We start from the raw sequence: 9,097 nt of genomic DNA on the forward strand, positions 1-9,097 counted from the left end.
TGAACTAAAGATGACTTAACCGTTTATATGCATTGTGTTATTCAGGAAATTGTGAATCAGGTTAAGTTATCATTCGATAACGATAAGTTGATTTTCCGCATTTGAGTTACTTAAAGTGATGTCCCGGAAAAGGAAGGTTTTAAAAAGGAAACAATTTTATACAATCTCTTTATTCAAAAAAAATTACCCATTTTTCCGCAATGTTTTTGAGAAGTATTTTTTTCGGGGCGTTACAGGACATGATTGTCTCCAGTGTGAGGAAAGATGTGGGAAACAAAAAAAACTAATACCTCATAAAAAAAATGATTTCCTTTATATTATACGAGCTTTAAATTCATTTCTTTAAATTCATATCACCAATAAAACGTTTCGCCCGTGTAAATGCAAGGGTATCCTACTAGTTTGTTATTGAGAAAAAAGAGTTTCAAGTATTTGTCTTTCCAATACAGGAGATTGATACTATTCCTGGAAAAAAACCTTTAAAATATAATGCATACATAGTAAAAAAATAAAAAAAAACTGAAGGCTTATATTACCTTGTCATCCTTTATTTCCAGGTTATTACTCATTTTAGCAGGTAAACATTGAACACTAACTTCATTGTGTTTATATCTTATTAATCCACAAGAATTGACTCAACTCTCATGACCCCATCCAATACCACATCAAAACCCACTTACACTAGCAAGGCAACATATGCATCCATACCAGAATTTCTCCTAACAACAAAAAATAACACACAAACTGCCAAGTCAAATCAATGGTCTGCACATATATTTAAGGGAATAAAGTATTTAATGGTGCTAGAAAATAATTTTACTCTTTAAACCAAATAAACAATGAGACATGTCCATCATTTTAATATTTTTATTTTCTTTCTTATTTTTTATATTTTCTTTTTTCTGAACAGTCATCTTCTTCTCCCATACACAGAAGGTTTCCCATACCCTCTCCTTCACTTTTAGCCTTCCTAGTAGAAAAAGAGGAGAAAGAGAATGGAAGGAGAGAAGATGAAGAAAATACCATCTTTCTCTCATTTGGTTTGGGAGAGACTTTAAGAAGAGAGAATGAAAAAGGCATTGGGCCAGCATATCTCTTTCTCCTCTCAAGTGAGGAGAAAATGAGAGAAGAGTAATGGAGAAAACACACTTTTTTCTCTCATTTTTCTATTCAACCAAACAACATACAAATGCATCAAGACTTTTCCCTCCGGAAACACTTTGTTGCAAAAAAACTAAAGTGCACACAAACCTTCTCGATTTAAATTAAGAAAACTATATTTTAAGAAGAGTTTTAATAAACCATATTTTCAGCCAAAAATCATGTGGGTAATTAAAAATTAATTTAAGATATAAATTCCTACTAATATAATATAAAAACATATCAAAGTATCTCTGTGGCCAAATGCATATGGTGTGGTCCACAAAGTGGTTTCATTTTCTACTTTTCCCATTTTGTCCAGAAAAGGTTGCTTTCGATTCCACTGTGACATGTTCGGTTGTTCGAATTCCATTTCCCTGCACAAAGCATATTCCCTTCTTTCTCTCTCGCAATATATTCACGCCAATGGCAAGTGGCAACAATGCTGACGACATTTCCATAGGATTACAAAAAAAAATTCCAATGTCAGTAAAAATACTTATAATGTGTAACCAATGTTATGAAATCCGAGTCAGACGCCAAATTAGACTCGTATTAGTTTTAAACGATTAAATGGCTAAACAGTTTGGTCGGACCATGTGATTTTTTTTTGTAATTAATAATTTTTATCTATAATCTATACTATTAATAAAGGGAAAACACAAAATAACCACCCATCATGGTGTAATTTGTGTTTTCCTATTTTGTCCTCAATATCTTTTTATTTCTACCAAAAAACCATATAATATTATTTTCTTATTTTTGTCCTTATTATCTTCTTATTTATTTTTCCAATTGAATAAATTCAACCGTAAATTTAGCTCAAAAAATTATATTTGAATTTATAAAATACAAACTATACATTACAAACGATAGGAAAGCCGGTTGACAGGCACGACAGTGCATGTCAACATGCTAGTTATATATAAATGTTAAATTTTGTATGATAATAATTATGTATAATTATATTGAATTAACATTTATCCACGTTTTTTGGACTATAGTAAAACAAAATATTAGAGTAGTGTGCTATTTTTTTTTAATTTTTAGTGAACGTCTGGTTTACTTCCCGGCTTATTCTGGTTTAACCGGGTTTAACACGGTCGGACCAAAATTTTCCCGGTTCAATGTGGTCCAAATCTTATTCGATTAAAATAGCAAACCATGATCGTTTTCAAGTCCGGCCAGTGGTTGAATCGATCGGACCGTCCGGTTCAATCTATTTCTCACAATATTGTGTTTAACAATAATTTTTTATGAGAAGCAACATAGCTTTTCATTAAAAAAATTCCTAAATATTTTAATATCATATTCTTTTATTACCTTAATCTTATATTATTATTATTTCATAATCATTTTTAATGATTTAATTATGAGAAAAAGATATATATACTAACTATCAATACATCATTCACTCTTTATATTTGATTAACATAAATAAATAATTCAAATAAATGGTAGATGATATATTACGTATAAATCTTAACACTAACAATACATAATATTAGACTATTTAAGTGATAATTAATCCTATTTCTTTTAATTAATAAGAGTAATAATATAATAGAATGAGACTTCAAATTAAAATAAAAAATGGCACGTTTAACAATATCATAATAATTTACATATACCAACAATGTGTCAGTCTAATAATGTAAAGCTCTACTAGATCCCTAGATGATTAAAATAAGTTTGATGCCTAGAAACAACACTTGTTGGGAAAAGCAATCATGTATCTTGACATAAATTAGTTTCTTAGCCAAAAGTGAGGAAATATCATTGATAGTACCAGAAAAATAATAATTTACATATTATTAATTATGCAGTAATTTTTTGTTGCATGGTTAAGAACACACATGTTACTCGTATATTCACATAGTTAAGAACACATATGTTACTCGTGCATTCCCATGGTTATGGACATACATGTTACATGTGCATTTGCATGGTTATGGACATACATGTTACATGTGCATTTACATGGTTAAGAATACACATGTTGTTCGTGCATTCACATGGTTAAGAACGTACATGTTACCCGTTAATTCACATGGTTAAGAACACATGTGTTACATGTGCATTCATATGGTTAAGAACATGCATGTTACTCGTGCATTTAGATAGTTAAGAATATGCATATTACATGTGTATTCACATGAGACATGTGATTTTGATGCATGTTTAGAAGCACACAAGTATCAATATTATTAAATATATATATATATATATTATTAATATTGTAATAATTTGATAAAATAAAAAGAAATATATAAAAACACAAACATTGTAAACTAATTTAATTGTATGTGTTTTTTATTGTAACTATTCGATCTTCATTTGACGTCTATATATTTATCATGTGCAAAATGTTTTCTCACAATTTGTAATTTGTATTATCAAGAACAATTATAAAATTCATAAGTTCACCACCAATCTGGGACGGAATAAACATATATTCATTAGTTAAATATAAATTTATAATGAAGTCAACACAATCATGTATGTGCTTAAGAGATTTTCAATATTATGCATTGAGTTTACTAAGAACTTGTTACCACCAATAAACCTCAACAACATTAGTACAATATGAGATATACATCTAATGACACATATGAGAGCCATTGAGAGATTTGAAAGCATGATGTTAACACATAATATAGAGAAAAAAATAATGCTTGAAAACGGAACTAAATGGCCTAAATATTTAGAAAGCATACGAAGTTGATCATAATATTAGATAATTAAAAAGCAAACATAACATATCAGAAGAAAAGTAGTGAAAAACAATGAGAAAATTATAGAAGCTCTTAAGGCAACAAAACTTTTAAAAGCAAGAAGCAAACCAAAGGTAAGAGCAACTAAAATGTCCATAAAAATTGAACATTGAGATGTATTCTTTACACAACCACATGTATACTCCAAGCCTAACCATTGAAGAGTATGAGGAAATATTAAAGAACTTTTTAAATGAATTTTTAGTATTAATAAATAATATATGTATTACTTTGAAAACTTCTTAAAGGATTGTGTAATTTCTGAATTGTGAAAATAAAAATATTAAATGCAATGAAAAGTAGCATTAAATGAAAAAATGAAAAAATTCATGGTAGTATGTATGCCTTGATAGAAAAGTAAATGCAAAAATGTTATTACATATGCAATAATTAATTGAACATATAATCAGCGAAAAATCTTGAGTAAAAATTTAAACAATAAATAAAAACTTTAAATTAGAACACTAATAGTATAAATCAGTAATGATTTAATTTGAAAATGATAATTAAATCACTAAATGTTTTAATTTCTTATCGTTGGGAACTGGAAAGTTGGTACAGAAAAATATTTTATGGAAGAAGTTAACTTACTAAGCGTTTTATTGATTTTATATCAAATAAATTTTAAAATAACATAAATGACCAACAAACATATATATTAAAATTTATAAATTTTGTTGGTTACAATTCTACAGTTACAATTCCTTTTTTACAATTTGAATTTTATGAAAATATATTATTACACTATTACGATTCAAATATTATAATGATTGCACTTTAATATTATATAATGTAATATAATGGTTGTACTTTAATATTACATATTGTAACAACTGCACATTTATATTTCTTAATGTAATGGATGCATGATAATTGTGGGCATAGAAGAAGTTAACTTGTTAAGCGTTTTATTTGATATTAAATAAATTTTAAAATAACATAAATGGTCATTAAATGTTTGATAACATAGTGAAAATATTAATTAATCAATTTTGCATACCACATAAATCCTTCATCCTCAAATAAATGCAAATAATAAATACCTTAAATTTCATAATTTTCCATCTTACAAGACTTGATTTTATTACACCTGTGGTCTTGAATGAATTTTCTAGCCGATCAAATTGAAAATCTTAAATACAATAGAATAAAAATCTAAATGGTACAATAAAAATAATACTCTTAAACCAATATACATGCCACTATACATCACAAAATGACATTAAACACAATAAAAAGGATATTATCACAAAATGTAAACTTTAAATTTAAAGTTAGTGGCTGATTTTGTAAGGTAAAAATCATTTTTCTAAAATAATATCAAAATGACTATAAAGACATATACAATTTATTGATATAGTTTAGGTAAGATAATATATAATACATTGTTTAGTGCTTACTTTTAAACAATTATTTCTTTACAAATTGAAAGGAAAATGATCAAAATACTAAATTTTCACGGGCTATTAACTTTTCTCTTCCTTTGTACCATCCATCGCTATCGGCGTCATTTTCAACAGTTATATTACAACATGGTTTCAAGATAATCCATATACTCTTTGTTAAAATAATGATTATTTTGAGTAGAAAATTCTACAAACAAAATAATATAGGCACAAATTTATAGAAAACTAACTTACAATAATGCTTCAAGGTGAACCAACAATAAGAGACACCATATCGAATACAACTCTTGTCACTGTCCACGTCATTAGAGATAAATAATTCCTTCAACTATCCTACAATAAGCAAACAAAAATTAATAACGAAGAGACTTTAATGCAATATATCTTCAATTGAAAAAAATCAACGAATAGATCTACATTCATAGAACCACTATTAAGTTAACTATAAAACATTATACCAACAAAAAGGAATACTTTCGAATGGTAACATACATCTTTGGCCACGAACAAAAGAATATTTTGAAATGAAATGGAAGAAGAATACGAACCAAGAAGGGGGAAATTGGTGGAAGATAAGAAAAGTGATGAAATGAGGGAGTAAAAAATAGAGAGTGGATTATATGCTTTAATGAAATATGAGAGAAAAATATGGAAGAATAGAGAACAAATGTGAAAGATAATGGATTATTATGTTAAATTGAAACAAATAGCAAATAGAGTTTTTCATCTTATGTGTGAGGTTCCACACTAAGAGGTAGAGAACTTTTAGAGGGGAAATTTTGCATAAGATATTGACATGTGTTCCTTGCTGACGTGGCAAAAGTTTTTTTTGTTATCTATTAACTATATAACAAAAAAAAACTTCTACCACCTTATCATTTATCACATGGTAATCATATGTACATTTCCATACTATATTTGCTGCTCTTTCTTGATTATAGTAATAATTTAATAAATAATTATTACATTTTTATGACTACACCTTAAGTTGTATTTGAATTATTATTGAGGTCCATGACTTTCTCTCTCTCCCAACAATCTTCTTTTTCTTTAGTTTCATTTCATTATGTCTTTTCATTATTGTCATTTTCTTTCTCTCCCAATCATCCTCTTTAAAGTGCATTTTTTATTTGTTTTATAGATTTATTCTTATTTTGTAAATCTGATGTTTAAAGTAAACATTTTCATTGATCTTTCTATTTATTTTGTAGATCTGTTCTAATTTTTATCATTGATTTTTGGGTTATTTTTTCATTGGTTTCCTAATTTTGTAGATGTGTTCTCACTGATTTCATTATTTTGTAGATCTCTTCTTCCAACATTTCTCTTCCTTAGCGTCTGATAAGCAAATGTATCTTCCTCAAGGAATACCAAACCTTCAAAACCTATGATATCTACTCAATCTCCATTTATATACATTCACTTACAATATTATATTTATTTTTGTTATTAATATATTTATCTCTTCATCTTATCTTACTTTTATCATTTTTTCTCTTTCTTTGTAGCTTGGTTCTCCCTTAAAATATTTCTTCAGGTTAATTTTCCCTCTATGCAAATCTTATGTTACTTATACAATTTTTTATTCAAAGAATCATCGTGTTAATTTTTTTGTTTTGCATGTTCAGAAACACCTAGGTTGTATCATCTCTGAAATAAGGTAAGAATTATAGTTAGTTATTGATACCTTCATTTTTTGTTTCATGGTTAGTTATTCACCTACTTGTGGATTTTGCTTCATGGTTAGTTGTTTAACACACTCATTTTGTCTCAATATTTGTGCTTTTGGAAATTTTATTTAAACATCATTACCTTATATTATTATTTGCTTAGAAATTTGTATTATTTGGGTTGTCAACAACACAATATAATATATTTGTTCTTTTCTTCTTGATTTTTTTGGCATTCTCATATATGGAGAACAATAATATATTTATTTTTATTTGATTTATATTTTATTTAAATTATTTATGGTTTCTAAATTTTAGGCATTCCTCATTATGAAGATAAATTTAGAGATATAACTAATGAATTTTGATAACCAATCTTTTGAGATAGTTTAGGAGAATCGAGTGTCATATCCGGACACCACTATGTCACGATGTATTCTCCCTCACCTTAGATTGTCGCGTGCTTGATTTCCTTTACGTGAGAGTGAGTTGGTTGTCCGACTTTGAAAGTTTCGAAACTAAACACACGAAAACAATTTAGCGATTTGTGAATTAAATTTTTACATGATAACCCTAAGGTAAAAACATCGTTTAACACTTTAACCCATTTATGAACTCAATAACTTTCATCCATCCGGTCCAAGATTCATATTTTTGAACCATCATTTATCTTCAAAAGTCTTGATCCCGATTTCTAAGGTAAGTTTTAATAAAGTTTACACTTTTATCACCTCATAGATTTATATTTTCATGGAGACTTTTTAATTCATACTTCACCATTTTAAGGTAAGTTTCTTAATCCAAGTCCATACTTTTTAAATCAATATCTCCCAAGTTGATCTTACCATTTTAAAGTAAGTTATCTTAAGTAGATTCCATATTTTGTATAGTAGTTTTCCATGGTCATTTCAACACATTCTTGATAGTGTTGATCTCATACTTAAAACAATATTTAAAATCAACATTTCTTAAGTTACACTTACCACGTTAAAGTAAGATTATCTTAACAATGTTCATACCATAACTAATCAACAATCCAAGACTTCATAACACTTTAAGTTTATAAAGTCAAGACTTTTATAACTCATCTTTTATCCCAAATCATTACTTGAACTTGGAAGTCAAATAATATCATTTAATAATCAAACTTTTAACTCATAATATTTTAAAACAATACTTTTTCATAAAACTCAACCATAAACATTTTGGATTTCAAAGTTAGAAACTAAACTTTTCCTAAACACATATAGGTCATGATTTAGACCTAATGCTAAGGACTTTCAACTTATCATTAAACACTTTAAAGGTTCTCCTGATAACAAAATCATTCCCTTTGAAACCCAATCAAACCTCAACATTAAAAATGTACTATTCTAAACTTGTCCAAGGCCATGGTTTTTCAAGCAAAAAAACAAGTGAAAAAAATCCGAACTTTGCATGGTTAGAAAAATTCCTTAAAGGTTCCTTTGATATACAAACCATCACCTTTAACCATGTTCAAATACCAACAAAATACAAACTTTTAAACATTAAAAAAAAACCCATGAACACAAAGAGTTCATGGTTTCAAAATATCTGTCTAAGTTCAAGAAAATATCTATTTAGAGTTTTGAACATAAAAAGAGTTAGGAATATTATTAGAACATTTAAACGGTTGAAAATATTCATAACATACATATAAACATCATACTAAAATTTCATAAATATCTAATGGTTAGATCTTAAGAGATGGAGAACTACCTTGAGAGTTCTTTAGAAAATGCAAAAGTGAAGAAAGAGTGTAAAATGCCAAAGATATTCTCTTAGTTAGGGTTTGGCTCCTTAAAGAGAGAAATCTGATTTGGGAGGGAAAAAGTCAAAGGTTTTTCAAAAAGTAGTTTGTGTAAAAGATAGGTGAGTGATTTAAGGGATTTTGTGTAAGAAAATATGTATTTTTGCTTGTTTAACAAGTAAGCCCCTTACATGAAAGTGATGTGAGCTTTTCAGCGAGACATTCTCAATTAAATCATGCCCGAAATTTTTTGGCTAATACTCGGTCGGATATTAAAAATCTCCCGATTTCGGTTTACGGTTAGAACTTTGAAACATAGAATTCGGAGTGAAAAAT

Source organism: Lupinus angustifolius, chromosome LG05 (assembly GCF_001865875.1).
Source record: "Lupinus angustifolius cultivar Tanjil chromosome LG05, LupAngTanjil_v1.0, whole genome shotgun sequence".
NCBI lineage: Eukaryota > Viridiplantae > Streptophyta > Magnoliopsida > Fabales > Fabaceae > Lupinus > Lupinus angustifolius.